This window comes from Lonchura striata, chromosome 6 (assembly GCF_046129695.1).
Source record: "Lonchura striata isolate bLonStr1 chromosome 6, bLonStr1.mat, whole genome shotgun sequence".
Classification (NCBI taxonomy): Eukaryota; Metazoa; Chordata; class Aves; order Passeriformes; family Estrildidae; genus Lonchura; species Lonchura striata.
In genome coordinates, this window is record NC_134608.1 from 16,959,198 (window position 1) to 16,977,197 (window position 18,000).

Below are 18,000 nucleotides of genomic sequence, written 5' to 3' on the forward strand. Positions count from 1 at the left end.
GGAGGTTTCTGTTCCCAGCAGAGATGCCTTTGCTGTGAGTAGTAGCCTGATGTATTATGCTAATGATGTCTCTTGTTACATTACAGTTTGAAAAATAGAGACTGGGTGATATTAGAGATGCTCAGGAAAGTTAAAATGCATTCATTACAACTGTGATGCTAATAATCTGTATGATAAAAACATACTACATGCTTATGTGGATGTTTCTTGTTCAGAAATAATGTGGACTTTGCTCACTGTAGCTTACAGATAAACTATGAGAATTTGTAAATTGGTGTCTAACAGTAGCCTAGACTCATAGCTCCCAGCCTTGCCAGAACGGCCAGAGGAAAGAAGGCACAGATTATATAGGTCACAACTGAAAACAACTCTCACGGCCAACATACCTCAGAGCATATCAGCTTCACTTTGTATTTCTTATCTAGGAGTCTTATCAGACCTTGATTCCCTCTCTGTAGAGGATTTGAATGGGAAGTGATGCTATTGCCCAACTATTTCCTTTCCTGGCCCCAAAATGGAGTTAAGTTGTAATTCTTGGCCATTATCACCACCAAACATTCAGTTTGTGTATAGTGGGTTGCAGTTTTTGAATCATTCTCTTGCCCTAGGCCCAAATTAGGCCAATGTTAGCACAGGGCTCTGGCACAGAGGAGACTGTCCCATCAGTCTGGCTGTGCTTGTGAGACAGATCTGTCAGCATCCAGCCTTCACAGACATTTCTAAATAGGATTTTCACTGGGAATTATATTCTGTGATATTGGCAATTCAGCCTTAGCTGAATTTTACTTCCCAGTATGTTGATATTGATGCTCTTCTCATGTTCTGTTGTGGCAGCCTCCTTTCTCTGCAAAGCCCACTGTGGACTCCTGACAAGAGCTGCCTCCATCCTGCTCTCTGCCCTCGATTTCCCATTTCTCTGGGACATGCTGAACAATACGCTCCAGCAGCTTTTGTGCCCTGATTCCTGGAAGAAAGCATCCTCTCAGAGCTGCTCACTCGGCTTGAGACGCTCAGGCACAGCGACAGCTGCAGCCTACATGAAGCAGGGGTGTATAAATAGCTTGCAAGAAGAGAGGCAGGAAAAATTACATGGTATGGCACTATGGCCAGAGCTGCAGTATTCAGGTTCAGCCTGGTTTTGCAATAAGCTTTGCTTGAGCCAGCATCAAAATTATACTAGGGGAGAGCTAAAATTTCCAGCTTTCCTGGTAATGAATTTGGTAAAATTCATGTTTTTAAGTAGTTTGCAGAAATTTTACTGTGGTATCAGTGACTGTGAGTGTTTGAGCTTTATTTTAGTGACTGACTTAGAAAAAGATAAAAAACCTATATATTCTGCAAGTCACGAACCCTGGGCTTGCCCAGCTTCACTCCTGAGGCTCTGGCAAGGGCCTTACTCCATATGCCATGTAGCTGTTGGGAACCCATCTTCCTCTTTGCAGGACAGCTTCAACAGGGGGATGCTTTCTCCCCAGCTCCCCTCCTTACCCTGCTGATTGAGTGCCAGTCTTTGTGCTGCGGGAACTGTAAGTCCAAACACTCCCAGCCCAGATGAGACAAGACAAGACAAGACCTGAACTATCTTATCAACTGGATGGAGGCTGTAATTTCTGTGCTGTTGTAGCTTAGCTGGCAGGACCCTCACCCATCACCTCAGCATGGAAATCACAGCAAGTGCTTGGCTGAGGCCTCCCTTGTGCCCCCAAAGGGAGGCACCTGCCAGGCTGAGCCACCTCACTCACCAGGACCAGCTCACTGCTCCACAGCCAGACACAGACCAGCTGCTGAAGGGCTGCAACCCACTGGTAGCCAGAGCTGGTGACAACCTGTGCCTGTCACTGCTCTGCACGGATCACTGTGTCAGAGAGACACACAGCTTTTGCAGCCAGAACTATGCTGAGGCCATCCCTTAGCAACAGAGCTCTTACAGTGCTTTTACTGCTGCAAATGGTGGAGATTGGGCACCTTCTCCACCACCAGACTGCAAAGGGGTGCAAGGCAAAGCTGTCCCACAGAGGGTGCCTGCAGCAAGGCACTGCACTGGGAGTGCTGCTTAATGTGAGAAAGACTCCTCTGGATGTCCCTCTGTACATACACTTATCACTGAATAATGCTCTACAGGACACTGTGCCCTTCTTGGCTGGCAGGGCTTGGCTGCTGGCTGACTGCTGCCTTGGAAATACAACCTTGATAGCTGAAGCTGAATCTTAAGAAGCACAATGAATAGCATCCTACAGAAACCAGTGGGACACAGCAAAGCCCATCCATCAACTAGACCTGAGGAATTAAACACCAGTGAATGAATATAATCTCAGGCAAGAATAAACAGCTCAGCTATTGCCCAGGTCTTAGCTGAAAGCTCCAGCAATGTTGTTGAACAATTGTGTGAGGGCCATGTTATGATGATTCCAGTAATTGTCTTCCTTCTGGTAGTTTCAGATGTGCTCAAGTCGGGAGCAGCCTGAAGGAATGCCACCACAATGATTCCAGTTATTACATGGCATGGCACTATGGTCAGAGCTCCTGAGAGGAGCAGGACTGAGCAAGTCTTCACCCATGACATGCCACCACCATCTAGAGTTATATACTGACAACATACATGCTCCAGGTTGCTTAGCACTGTTTACTCCAACATCACAGGTGGTGAAACATCACCACATGGTGAAACAAACCAGAAAGCCTGAGGAAATTTTTTAAAATTACAAATATGTTACTTCAGCTATTTCAACTGTTCCTTGCACACACACAAAGTCCTGTTGCATTGCTATTAGCAGAGCACTTAGGCCTTTATATGCTCCAAATTTACAGTTTCATGGCTCTAACTAGAAGCTTTATAGGATAAGATGGAAGACACCAACAACCACCTTTGATCACCTTTGACCACATTTGTATATCCATGGACAACTACCTGAGGGAGATAATGCACAGTATCCAGGCTAATATCCCCATGTGCTCCCTTCCTGTGGGTAGAGGATTACCTGGAATCACTGAACAAGGAACATGAAAGTGAATTAAGCCACCTTCTAGAAAAAAAGCTTAAATTTCATTATCCCTTTAGGTTGCAAGTATGCCACACTTGGCACACTGTAAACTCTCCATCTAGCTTGGTAGTGAAAAGTGTCTCTGAGTGGAGATCAGAGCAATCAGCCTGCCTAATAAATGGAGTGAGATTCCATAGGCCTGCAAGGGAGCTTCTCACTGGCACAGCATGTGCTGAGGTGCATTACCATCCCTGCCCAGCATTTCAAACAGCTTTCTGCAATAGCTGTCAGTACAGGAGGCCCTCAACACATTGTTCCACTCTCTGCTGACAGCTGAGTACCCAAAGTAGTGAAATGCAGAACATCTGCCAAAGGAGCAAGCCCTCCTGAATAAATTAGCATCCACCTGGGATATGGGCTTGGATCCCTTGAGTGGCTGAGATCAGCTGAGGGATCAGCAAGAGTACATAGGAGCATCCACAGGTCACTGTGCAAGAGGGAAGGGAAGGGAAGCTGTGTAGTGGTTTCCATCACCCTAGGCTGGAAAGCAATTCCTCCTGCACATCATAGAAAGCTCACAGGTATTAGCAGGCATGCTGGGGGAAGCAGCCTTTCTGCATACCCTGACATGCAGATGCCACATCTTCAGCATCACTGGAGGATGGGAATGTCAGAAAAACAATGTCAGAAAAACATACCAAACATCACAGTGATCAGCAGTAGCCCTTATGCACACAGTGAAGGTGTTCCAGGAGAGTATAGGCAGGATCAGCAGAGACATGGCTGCCTCTTTTTCAGGCTGTCTTCTCTCGAATTTGGGAGCCTGCCAGGAAAGACCTCGAGGTATTGCATCCCTTTTGTCCATTGTGGGGCAGCACTGCCTTTGCCTTGATGAAATAATGCAGTGGAGTCCTCTGAGCATCAAACTCTGCAGCCCTTTCAAGGAAAACAATCCTTCCCACAGGTTTGCATGTTCCTTTGCAGAATTGCCCAGCCTGTGCTTCAGATCATGACCATGGCCAGTGGCTGCTTCACTGGCTTGGTGGGAATGCTCACTGCCAGAGAGAGGAAGGAGCTCACTAAATTTTAATCACCAGTGCCATGGCCAGGAAAATACTTGTTTATGTGATTAGAAACAAAATGTGTTACATATATATGGTCTCATCAGCAGTTAGTACCTGAGTATTGCAGACAATAACCTCCTGGATGAACACAAGACAAATTTCTTGGTTATGATCTCCTGGAGTACCTTTACCTCTAGGATCCTGATGTTCCCAGAGCTTGCAGGAGGGAAAGGCACCTCAGCCCAGTTCCTGATGTACTGGGGAGCTAACAAGCCCTTGGCAGGAAACGGAGCTGTGAGGAAGAGGGAGCCTGGATGCACCAGGAATAGCTGTGTTTGGTGAGGGAGAGCTTTGTGTATTCATCACGAGCAACTCAGTGGGAGTCAGCAAGCCACAGTGGTTCACAGGAAAGCAAAACTGAGTTCTTTGGATCTGTGCAGTAAGTCAGAGAAAAGGGACTCAAGACAGCCACAAGCTGAGGTTAAATCACTGTTCCCCTTCAAGGATGCCAGACCTGAAATGAAGGTGGGAGCTCAGTGAAAGCTTGGGGATTGCTCTGAGGAGCTCAGGCTGCAGCTCTTTGATGGTGAGGCCAGAGAGCAGAGCAGTGCTCAGTGGGGTCAGGAAAGGAGCTGGTCCTGGGCAATGCTTTTACCTGGCTGTGGGTAACATGGGCAAACCATCGGAGTCCTGCTGCCAAATGCCCACCAATCCGTGGGGATCTCTGCAAAGCATCCAGTGCAACCTCCCTCTTATGGGAGAGTTTGGAAATGCAAAACACCTATAGAGCTGTGGCCCAATTCAGTAATTTCTGCGACCCCATATGCAGAACCACATGTGCTGGGTCCCTGTCCCACTCTCTGTGTCTCTCTTTAACATTAGGGAGTTTTACTAGACAAATCTTTAATGCAGCCATCTAAAACCAGCATCCCTTAACAACCTTGCCTGTTTAAGTATCTTTTGCAGCTCAGCATCTGTCACAAGAGGTGCAGTACCTTTGGGTTTTCTACTGCAAGAACTAGCAACACACTCTGCTTCCTAAATCTTCCAAAATAAGTTGCATGCATTCCAGATAACTTGCAGAAAAGCTAAAAATAGGAATAGCTAACATCTGAATTTAATTTTTTGATTTTCATTTTCCTTCTTGGATGTGCTCCCTGGTTTGAGCAGTTGTACTTCCTGTTAGATCAGGCACTAGACAATAGCTTTCCAGGAGCCTGGAGATTAGAGGAACTCATAAAACAATTCCACATCCAGCAGCACAGAATTGCTGGCACTCACTGAAAGGTCTGCCCTGGAAGTGGCCTGGGTTGTCTCTCTCCTGTCTGCCTTCCTTACACTGATATTTCTCTTCCAAAAAAATCTTCCAAGCTGTCTGCTTTTATCTGCTCCTGCTACTTGCTGAGCCTCCCTGGTTTTCTCAGGCTGTGCATCCCTCAGTGTCTTGCTCCCACTCACTGTTGAGATTAATGCTGCATAATATTCCAGAGCTATCGCATTCTGGTACTTGGAGCTCATTTCGTTCTTTCTCAAATTCAAATTTAAATTTAAAAAGCCCCACACAATTGAAAGCCTGTGTCGCTAAGTGGATATTCAGATCCAGGAGCAAGTAGTGGCTGGGGGTGATGAAGGGGAGGCCATGTCAGTAAAATGGGTGGTCTTTTTGATGTGAAGTAGCTTCTTCAATTTATTTAGGTGTAGGTGTACAGTGCTCCCTAGCATGCAGTGAAAAGCCTGCCTAATTTGGAGCACCCAGGGACTTTGGATTGTCTCTGAAGGTTTCCTGACCAGGTCAGCAACAGGGCAGGGACTACCCCAGCCCAGAGTCTGAAGGATGTTAGGAGGCAGACAGAAAGAGCCATCCTGCTTCATGGGCCTTATGTTGGCAAAGAGTGATCAGCTGAGGGCAACTGGCTGCAGGACTGTGGTACTGTGATTCACCCCCTCTGGCTGGGAGCCAGCTAGGAAACATTCAGGAAACCAGATTTTCACACTTCTTAGGGCAGGAGGTGGGTGAGAAACTGGGCAAATCTCAGCAGTACAGAGTCAACTGCAGAGTCTCTTGACCTATCTGTCTCCAGCACTGGCAGAGCCATGCTGGAAAATTGGCACCCTGCTTGCAAAGGGGCTGGATCTGCCCTTCCTGTGCCCCACAAATGAACTGGAACCTCTCACCTTCCTCTGCCCAAGCCAAGGGCCAGCTTCAGAGCACAGCAGCTGGCTTCACCACACACACGTGGAAGAGGAATTTCCACCCACACTTGCACCTCTCTTTGAAACCAACGTTGCTCCTTTGCCTTTCAACTGGATAAATGCCATGAAGCACTACAATGGTAGTTAAAAATGTACTCACATGCTACGTCATGGAGGAGTGGGCTAACCAGGTAATGGTGACTAACTCCAGGGTTTCAAAGTGGCAGAACTGAGTTCCCTGAGTGAGGTGGCCTGTTGCTGTTGAAAGTTGCTGCATCAGCCTGCTTGGGTCCATGGCAGACAGATCTCCTAACCTACAGAAAAAATGCAGATTTATGTGGTGCAGAATGATGTTTTTCCTCCTAGGGCAGTCTCTGTGAGCTGAAGCTGATGAAATCTGCTCTGCTTCATATGTTTTGTGGGATGTGCTTGCCTGGACAAAGCCTCACTGCTGTGCCTTTCTGGAAAAGGAATCAGCCATCTTATTCCTGCACGTATTGAACTCAGCTGCCAGCTGCTTCAGTTTGTTGCAAGAAACTCTGGATGGAGTGAAGTCCAACAGCAACAAGGTCAAAAAGGAGAGAATCATTCTGCGCCTTGAAGAGAGCTGGGATATTTGCCAAGATCAAGCACATTTTTTTCTCTAGCCAGTCAAGGGACACAGAGGCTTTTCCAGATGCTCTTGTCCAATTCAGAGTAGTCTGGCCAAAAGCTATATTCTGGAGGAATCCACTCTGGGCTGAATTTGGACATTATTCTTAGACAAACATTGTGTCCTTTTTTACAAGGAGAAAACCACTGTACAATCTATATCCAGGCACCCACAAATACAATGCTTTGAGACATAATTCAGTATGAGCAGCCCTACCACTGATTTTCCTTCATGCTGGAGTACAGTCTTGGTGCCTTTCATCAACTTGATGGTGTCCAATCCATTCCAGGGTACAGAAACATCAATGTTCTGTTGGGGGGCTCACTCCACAGTGTTCCTTCCCCAATCCTGGCTACTGCAGGAGGTCTTTCTTGTGCCACCAGGCTTTGGTCAAGGGAGGACAACTACAAGCAGCATGCCTTGCCCTTTGTGGTTATGGTTCAGATGTCCAGCCTGCACCATTGGCTCCAGGCTTCTCTGCAGAAACACCTCCTGCTTGTTGTGGTGAGCAGTTTTGCACTGAGGCCCCACCATCCATTACACATTGCAGTCACTTCTGCTGCATGCTCCTGATTAATTTCTCCATAGTGGTGAAAACAGTGAATGGCTCAGAGAAACAGTAAGAGGAAAGCAGAAACACTTCTAGTTTTCTGTGTGAAGTCTTCTGGGTCATGTCACATCATCCTAATAAAACCCAGGACGCCCTGGTGGCCGAGGATTTACAGCAATGCAACAACACATCCTGGCACCAATCCTGCCCCATTTCCACCTGCACCCCCAAATTCAGTCTTTCTTCTTCCTCCCTGCTGCCCACAATGCCCTGCTTAAGACACAGTTAGGAAAATCATCTGCTGGCTGACAGCACTGCCTGGCTGCCCAAGGCTGCCCTGAAAGACTGGTGTGTTAGGCCATCTCAGTGTCATTTGGCAAAATAATGAGGTCTCCTCAGAAATGCATTTCAAAAGATTACCTGGGCTCACAGATGAGCTGCCCTCTGGTCACAAACTAATCCTGCTTAGACAAAATAGGGCACAACAGCAGTGAGAAGGGATAGTTCTGATTAAAACTACAACAAAACCTGGTCTGAGAATTCTGTCTTTTACACCTGCATACCAGCTTGCTAATTGCTTACTGATTATAGAAGATCCTATCACATGTAAACAACACAGAGAATGGCAAACTTTTTGTAATCCACTTGCAAAGACATCCAGCTGCCAGAGGCAGAGTAGCCATTGTCTGCACTCAGTGATGCTCAGTGGCAGCTCTCTGTGCCCATTGCTCTGCAAGAGGTTTCAGAGGAAGAACTGCAAAACTGCAAGTGTCCCCTGGATTTTTTTGCCCAAAACCTAGGGTACACCCAGCCCTTCAGAATGCAAAAGAGATACGGTTGATAACAATTTTAATTTTCCTTCAAAATAAGAATTTAGAGCCTCCTCTCCTAATAATACGTTCACCACACTTATAGACATTTGCAGACAATAACAGTGCTTCTACTTTTCTTTTGCAATGCAATAGAATAACATGTTTAGCTAGGAGAAGAGTTGACTTATCCATGTAAAAGCTGTCACAGTGAAAATAAAAATGAATACAGCAAACAGCACAACTGAACAAGCCCACACTGCCTCTGTTGCAGTGGGTTGGGCTGCATCACTGTGATGACATTTGGGCTCCAGTGCCTCTGTGCAGGCAAACTGCTGGGAGCAGCCAGAATGAGCCCAGAGGATGCTCTGCTACCATGTGCACAGCGAGGGCTGCCAGCATTGCCCAGAACCACTCCATCTTCCACAGCTCTCTGTTGTCCATGCTGTGTCTGAGAGGCTGGGGCACCAGTGCTGTCAGCTCACCACGTGTGGGGCTCAGCAGGACAGCAGGCACAAAGCCACCTCTAACTAAGTAAGAATGAAGATCTGCAGTTAGTGTTATCAAAGCTCCTTGCTAGCCTTGGGCAAGTGTGTCCTGCAAACACAAAAAGGAAAATCCAATTTTGTTCCCTTCTCACATCAGTTTAAAGAACCAGTGGTATTTCAGTGTGTAAAAAATTAACATGTTTTAAATTATTTCATATATATATATATATACATATATATAAAATCATATGAAATTCATTCCTTATTATCTACATACTTCTGGAAGGCACCAGTTCACTAGTTTAGTCAAGGACTGCAGACAGCTTTGGGAACCTTGTATGAAGGGTAACACACAAGGAATTGAGTCTTACAACCAAAAAATTCAGTCAGGGGCACATTGCCACTTTCAAGGCAATGAGGACATATGTTTACAAAGTGGGGTGTGCAGGTGTCCTCTAAACCAACCAGAAAGCTCCACCTCCTATCTTTCCACCCCGCCTTGACTGGGTAGTGCAGTCCAGCAGTGGCTTTGTTGTTACCATGGCAGCTAAGCCTTTTCTCTCTGTTCAGGGTCTCTCCTTAGCCAGACACAACATCCAAGCTGCAAGGACCTGTCTGCTGGCTCAGTGGCAGTCACCACTGGAAACTGCCTTGGCACAGCTGCTGGCCTTGCTCCGGTGGCACGTGGAGTCACATCCTCCCTGCAGCTCATCAGCCAGCACTACCTCCCACCCTGCGTTAGCAGCACGGAGCATCTTCCCTCCATGTGCTGGAGAGAGGAAGCGCTGCCCGCAGTGCTGCTCATGTGGTGGCAGGATGAGTGTATCCTCTGCCTTTTCCTCCTTGGTAACCTAGAATTAGCCCGGTTTTTGCCACAACCCTCAGTGGTGTAACGTATAGGAATGGGCCTAAACTTTTCCCATTTGCAAAATGGAATTAAATCATAGTTCCCTGTGTTATGCATCAATTTATTTAGCAGGAAACATGCAACTTGCAGCAAACCCAATAACAATTAAAGGTGGTCAAGTGGCCATTGCTCAGGCGTGGTGGCCCAGTAGGAAGAGGTGCTAATGGCAGGGCAGAGCTGTGGACAGCTCCACACCACACTCTGGGCTCCCAGCCCAGCCTCCCACAGCTGAGGGTACTTTATTTCTCACCTCTCCAGGAGCCATGACACCAGAGCAAGGGATGGGTGAGGCTGAGTATCCAAGATTTCACAAAAGATCTTGGTGATGCCCTGTAGCTTCACCACAAGATGCAGCCGGTGGGGTTTGGGAGAGGCCATTTCAGGGAGTGTTTCACAGGCTCCCAAGGGAGCAGGTTTCAGTCCCCAGTGACAGAAAGACTGGAGGAGATGATTACCAAACTCTTCTGGAAAGAGGAAGGAAGGAAGTGGGAGTGCAACTTCCTACTCAGGACAGTGAGACTTGACCCCTGTTCAATTTTCCTGTGACTCAAATGGTATTTCTTAAAGCAGCCCTCCTTCCCATTACTTAAAAATAGCAGCTACTGAAGCAGAGGAGACTGCTGACTAATGTTGTACTAGAGGATATATCCTTCTCTGGAGAATAAGTTGGTACAAGTACCAGTTTTTGGATGAGCTCAGCAGGACTGCCAGGGTTAGCCTGTGACAGCTGACCTACTGTACCCCATGCAGACTATCTTCTAAAATATAGAAAAGATGAATAAACAGGTCAACTTCAATAAAGCAATGGCAGTAACATCTGTATTACAATCTACATAAATGGCATTTGTAAGGCATCTACATTTTCAGTGGCAAAAATGTATGGAGTTCTCAGATGAAAAGGACATGAAAACTACCACTAGAGACCAGAGGCCTTCCTTGAATCAACTCCAACAGAACATGGGCACAGCATTTGAAAAAAGAACATATCATGTGCCCAGTGACCACAGCCTTTGGCAAGTCATGGCAAGGAGTGGTTCCCCAACTGTGAAAAATCTGGACTTTATTTCCAGGCTGAATTTGTTGAGATGGACCTTCCCTGCTTTTGCTGCTCCTGTGCTCTCACCTGCCAGACTGAGAAGCCCTACAATGGTGTGTTCCTGATGGGAGCACCTGTCAGAGAAAACTTGATTTAAGCAGAGGCAAAGCTCCCACAGCAGGCCAGGGCTTCCAGCTCAGTCACCAAGCAGAAGTTTTCTGTTGTGCTCATCTTACCAAGCAGCCTTAGATGCATTGAGTCAGTAAGCAAATATCCTCCTTCTTCACCAGGTTCCAACTTCTATATTGCCTGCAGATGTGATCAGCAAAGGGTCATGTTGATGCCCTTCAGATTATTGCTAAAAGCCATTGAAGATGTGGGATCAAGGAACAGCCCCTGTAGACAGATGCAAACCCACAGAAAAAGAGATGCACACACACACACACACACACAAAACAACACATGCCACAGTTAATGCAGGAGGTGAGGCAAGATTCCTCCTCCTGCAGATGACCCAACTGGAAACAGGCCTGCCGGAACAACAATTCCCTAGTTATGATTACACAGGAGCTTTGTGAGTCACTTTCCAACCCACTGAACATGTTCCACTTTGAATTATGTATCATTTTGGGGTTTTTAATCAAAACATTGTGTTTTCTTGAAGAAAATGCCTGGCTCAAAACTAAATTTAAACACACAAGTATTTTTTACCTTTAAGAACCAAACATTATCTCAGCAAAGAAAGAGACTCCAGTTACTTTGACAATGTTTGGCATTTGTTAACCCTCTCTTCCTTCATTTTTAATAAATAATTCCATTCAGCTCTTCCATTACTTCACCTGGACCCAAAAGTCGTAAAAGGACATCTCATAAATATATTTTAAATATTAGTATATCACCTTTCCTCCACTTTTCTGTCATATCCCTAGTGCTCCTAGCAACACTGCAAATCAACATCTTCAGTAATCTCTGCTCAAAAGGCTTTTGAATGACTTTTACACAAAAAAACCCCCAATGTCCTTGTTGTCATGCAACATTTTCATCTTTATCTAGCTTTCTCTACAGTCCTTGCCCTGAGTATTGGGCTAGTAGTATTGATGTAACTAGTTTTGTCTTGAAAAATGTTTGTTGTTTTTTTTTTTTTTTAAAAAAACATGCCTCATTTTTCTTATTTTTCTGTACTTGGGTGTCACAGAATCACAGAATCATTTCAGTTGGAAAAGATCCTTAAGGTCCAACAGTTAACCTAACACTACCAAGTCCACCAATAAATCATGTCCCTAAGTGCCACACCTACACCTCTTTTAAATACCTCCAGGGATGACAATTCTGCCACTTTCCTAGGCAGCCTGTTCCAGTGCTTGACAACCCTTTCTGGGAAGAATTTTTTCCTAATATCCAAGGTAAATTTCCCCTGGCACAATTTGAGGCCATTTCCTCTTGTCCTATCTCTTGTTACCTGGGAGAAGAGACCGACCCCCACCTGACCATAACTTCTTTTCAGGTAGTTGTAGAGAACTATAAGGTGTCCCCTCAGCATCCTTTTCTCCAGAGTAATGGAATAATAGAATTGTGGTTCAGACTATTTTCTCTCTTTTGAGTTTCCTTATTTGCCACCTTGCTGCTGTTACAGGATGCATCTGTCACATTTCAGGTGCTGCAGGAGACTCCTAGGTTGCCATCCATGTATTGGTTTCTTTCCCAGGCAGTGCCCATCAGCACTTCAGAGATCAACAGAGATGTCTGCACTGGGATCTTCCCAGAAAAGGGAGAAGCCCAGGGTAAGAAAGAGTCTGGCTGAGTCAGCATTCCTCTGTGGAAAAACTCTCTTCTGGTTAAAAATAAGCAGCTCTTCCTAGGGAGAGCAAATTAGCAACCCATATCTGACACTGTTTGTCTTTCTCCTGATGGATGAGCCATTTTTTCTTCTCTTTCAGAGTAATACTTGGCTATACTTGTCTCTTAATGAGCTTTTGGACCATAGCCCAAAATGGATCAAAGCCACTGGAGGGGGAGGTGAGGAAACACATGACCCAAACCTTTGCCTTTTCTCTCTTTTTCTTTACAAACAGAAGTTGCACCTTTCACTATTGAGGTTAATGTCAACAAAGGGGCTTGGTGCTTTGGTTCTGGAGCAGCAGGTGACCCATCTGCCAGTTTGCCACGGATGGAGCAGGAGGCTGAACAAGCAGGAGGCTCTTGCTGCAACCCCATGGGGAGAAAGAGCCCTCCAGAGAGGGGCAGAGAGAGGGTGTTCACTGCCCACAGGCAGCACTTGCCTTTCTAAGCAAATGCATCTCTGCCTGGGGGAGAACAGCAGCTCCAGGGGGGAGAAACTGAAGGAGGATTAATGGATGGTTTTCTACTTTTTGTGTGACACAAGGGCTCTAGTCTCAAGGTGGTGAGGAATCACAGCTGTTGGGAGAGACAGGAGCAAGGCAGAGCAGGCAGAAGATGATGTCACATCTCTCTTCTTCCTTCCCAATCTAGGCCCTCTGATGCTTGGATGAGGGCATGGCCCTCCATTCCACAGAGGTGAGGGAACACCACAGGGCTCTCCAGATGAGCTGCTGGGGCTCTGCCAGAGGCCCTGGGCCAGCACACAGGGTGCCAGGGGGTGCCAGGATGCTGCTGTCTGAAATGAGCAGCAGACAGAGACGGTGTGAGATGGAGCAATGTGCACTGTGGGCTGGGTCTCAGAGCCCCCAGCTGCCACATGGCCTTGGCCTTCATTCCTAGCCCAGTGGGGACCAAGCATCCTCTTGCTGGATTTCAGCATTTTTTGCTTCTTGTTGATATTTCTCCTGCTCTCTGAAAGGCTTCAGGCATAGGGTGCCAGTGGTGCCCCAGGATGGCTGTGGGCCACCCCACTCCCACACTCTGTGAGGGAAATACTGCTGATACAAATCAGGCTTTTATTTTCCAGGAGACCTCTCCCAAGGGGTGGTTGCCCTTCACTGGGTACATTTTGTGTGTTAGACTGCAAGTGTGGCTGAGCAAGAACAGCCCGTGGCTGCTGGCAGGCCCTGGCTGCCCTGCCTGGCTTGTGGCAGGCTTGCAACACCTCTGCTGCACAGACCTGCTTGTGGCATATTCCAGATGGCAACTCAGGACACGGGGATTAACTGCATGGAACACACTCCTACAGAGAGTGAAGATGCTGCCAGGCTGATTTGTTGGTGATTGTGTGCAGAACTCTGGAGCACACACACTTTGTGCTCCCTGTTTCCCACCTTTGCAATGCCTCTTCCCAGCAGAAGACAGCATTTGTGCCGTGTTTGTTTTCAGTGCTCCTGTTGGAGGGGGCAGGGAGCTGCACAGACTCACGTACATAATTCTCTTCCTCTTCATTTAGTTTTCTTTTTCTTAGGGCAAAATAAGAGTCATTTGAGCTGGAAGCATGGAACTGCTTTTCATTTGCAAATCTCCTCCCTCTACCCCAAAATACAGCAATGTAAGGAATTAAAAAAAAAAAAATTTAAAACCTTGCATCTGTCCTCCTCAAATATTAGCTATGTCGAGCATCTAAATAGAAAAGAAACATAATGAGGTTCCCTAGGATTCAGAGTGTGAAGCACACCCAAGAGAAACCCATCGCACACTAATGGGCATTCCCCAGAGTTTCTGACTCATGAACGTCTTTGGTACTATTTCTGTAGGGCAAGCAGCAAGAAGGGGGAGACAGCCACTAGCAGAGGTGTCTGCAAGCTGGCTACAGAAGTCAGTAATGCCAGAAGACTGGAGAGTGGCTAATGAAGCATCTCATTTCAGAAACGACAAGGGGAGGCTTCAGGGAAGTGCAGTAGTGACCTATATAGAGCAGAAGGATACAACAGAAAGGCCTGGAGAGGTGAGGACAGCCAGGAGGAGGCAGAGGAATTGTCAGGGCAACACAGGAAGACTGTATAAAATGGGATGTAATGCAGCAAAGGAAAGTATTGTCTCAGCTGTGAAATAAACAAGCAATATGTGCTGTGCGATGTGCTTAATAACTGATGTTTTGATTCTTTCACATTAGAAAAATAATAAAATTGAATCTATGTTGGGGATTCAAGTCAATCACAATCAAATAACACAGACATTTTGTGCAATCCAAAATGTGTGGGAATTTTTTTATCAATTCAGAGCAGCAGAAAAATGACCTAGAATATTTTGCTTGAGCCTCCAAAACAGGAAGGAAAACTTCTAAATGAATTATTGCTGCTAATTAAAAGAATATTTGAAAGCATCACAAGAAAATACTTCTGTGATTTAAAGGGCTTTCCCAGGATTCCTGCTCAGAAAAGAAATTAAGTAAAATTGAGATTCAGTTGCAAAATCTGCTGCTTTACTGACTTCCCCCCCCTCACACAGCCCCCTGAATATCCTAGGCTAGCTCAGAGGTCCTAGGCTGTGAGGGGAGGAATATCAGGAGATGGCAAAGATTTCCAAAAGAGGCTCTTACCCGAGATGTGTTGGTTCAGCTCTCTTTATTCTGTGGTGTTTAAGGGGAGAGCGGGGCAAAAGAGCACGAACAGGAAATGTCAGGGGTCTGTATAGACTTTGGACAGGGTGGGCTTCCCTGGCTCTCCACCAACCCCATTGGGACAGGAAGGAGGGTCCAGGGTTATCTTGATCAGAGTCACAGGGTCCCGGGGAACTGGAAATAGAATGACCATGAGCTCACTGTAACAGCTTTACCTTACTCTAACATATTCCAGTGGAGAGGGGAATGAAAAAAAATTAATTCAGCTGCAGCCAACAGCTGTTCCTGGAGTTGCCATTGCCTATTGTAGTTCCTTAAGCAAAACTAACATATCTTGTCTCCGTTGAGTTAATTATAGTGAAGAACAAAACCAAAAAAGTCACTTATTTCTCATCAAAGACCACATCTGCATATGTGGTGGTTTTCTGGTGAGCACAGAAAGTGGAAGGGAGATCTCATGGCAGACTAAGCACTTGTGCTGTGGCAGGGAGAGGAGTGGCCCCGTGTCAGTGTGACCACTGGCTCAGCCTTCAGTGCTGGCTTAAGCTGATGAGGAGAACGAGGAGCAAGCCAGTTAAGGTGGAAGCAGCTACTTATCCTCTTCCACTATGAAACAGCAAGTCTCAAAACAGAGGGAGCTGCAGATGGTAAAGTCTTCAATTGCCATGGCAAGCTTTGCTGCAGATAGAGCCTCCAGTCCCCTCAGGGCTTGCCCTGCCCAGCTCCTGAGCCTACTCATCTAGTCAGCAGGGCTGACAGGGAGAAAGAGAGGAGCTGGGTGGAAACATTTGATATGGCTCTAGACAGGCAGACTGATTTGCAAATTCAAAGCACAGGAAAGACTGAGAGCTATTGCAATGGATTACAAATGAGCTTGGAAACACAGGCGTGAGGAACGAGGAGGGAATGTGGCTGGAGCTGAGTGGGTGAATAGCCTGACGAGTTTTCCAACTGTCTCTGCCCCTTTGCCCTACCTTTCCCTTTGCCAAGCAGATTTCTCATTTCTGAAAACCATATTTACTTGGCAAGAATGGAGCTGGGGAATCCAGGGACCGAGAGAACTTCTGAAGGAAAGGTCTCAACTGCTACAACAACCAGTAAAGGGAAACGTGGGTGGATAGGCCAGCAGCAAAAGGGAATGCAAGAAAACTATCTTTTCACTGCTTGGAAATCCTTGCAATACTGTTACAAAACACAACCGTGTAGAGAGAAATCACTGTGAAATGTGACCCACGTGGTTTAGCCGTGACACGGTGCAGAAAACACAGCAGGATCTTTGTTACAGTGGCAAAACACGAGTCACATGCTTGGCTTCAGACTTCCTGCTGCTGTTCCATGAATTTCTGCCCAGGCTCTCAGGCCTGTAACACTATTGACACACTTATCATGGGTGGTAAACCCAACACACAACTATAGACAAGGTCTGTAGAGTACAGTACCTACAGTCTGTCCCTTCCAGGCTCCAGCAGCTGCCAGGAGAGGATGCTCAGGAAGGAGCAAAATGAGGTGTGGACAGAACGATCCCGCTGCAGCAGCCTCCAGTCCCCAGTGGGGAGCAGGATGGGAACTTTTAGAGCTTCAGGCTGCTGCCAGGGTTTGATATCTGATAGGTCCTGACAGACCTACCCTTCCTGAAGTTGTCTTGCCACTTTCTGAACTTTTGCCCTCCACAGCCATTCACAACAATGAATCTCATGGGTTTAATGTTGGAACTCTTGTGTGGGGAAACAGGCTTCATGTTGTTTGTTTTGTATTGGCCAAGAGGTAATATCATTAGCTAACTTGTATTGCAAGGGCTTGTGAATAATCATTTCCCACTCACTTTCTCTTTTAATATGATCACTTGTGACCATACTAAATCTGTCAACTCTACCCCAGTCATCTCTGCTGTAAAACAGTGAACCAGGGGCTATTGGATTCTCTGTGCAAAGAGCAGTTTCTCGTGTATCATCACCCCAGTTACCCTTCTTAGTGTGCCTCTAGATCCCATCATTCCCCTTGCCAGGTTGAAGGACCACAGCTGCAAGTAGATGATACTTCAGACATAGCACCTGTGAATTTATGCAAAGGGTATTGAGATGCAGTTTCAAGAGAAATAATAAGTGTGACCCAAAGATCCCTTTTCCTGTCCTAACTCCATATCAAAATATAGCTTAGGCCAATGGCTGAAAGGCATCACTGTTGGCTGTGAAATTAGTTGCTTTTTTTAGTCCACTTCAACCTCCCATTAGTCCAGCTAAGACTGTACCAAAGTCCTCAAAAAAAACCAAAAACAACAACAAGCAAACAAACAAAAACAATAAATGAACAAGCAGAGACAATTGTCCCTTCTATGCTAAGATTAAATCTCTGATTAAAGGAACTTCGAGGCTGGAGACTGCATGCATGCGGCATCTGCTCTCTTTGTGGCTAATGGGACAACACCCTCTAATTCCTACACCTTTTCATAGGTGACTTATCCACCAAAACCCATGAAGAGTAGAGTTAAGGTCCCTGAGTATCATACAGCTGCTCCTAAATCCCAGAAACCCACGTTTTTTCACGAAGTTATGGGCCGCTTCAAAAATTAAGTTTTTTTCATTGAAAAATCAAGCCATCATCTTCCTAGATATTAATACTAAGCTCACATTTTCCTCTCAGCTCTGTCCCAGCAGGAATACCATAATCTTCATTGGTTTGCAAATTGCAAACAGCTCTTCTGCACCTACTCGAGTTTCTCAGTTCTGTTTTTCATGCTGAAACTCTTCTGGGGAAAGGATGGCAGGGGAGGCTTGTTTCCCTTGAAGAAAAATAAGAAAATATTTGCATGATAAAGCTGATGCCGGTTGCCTGGTGGTTTAAACAAAAGAACCCTA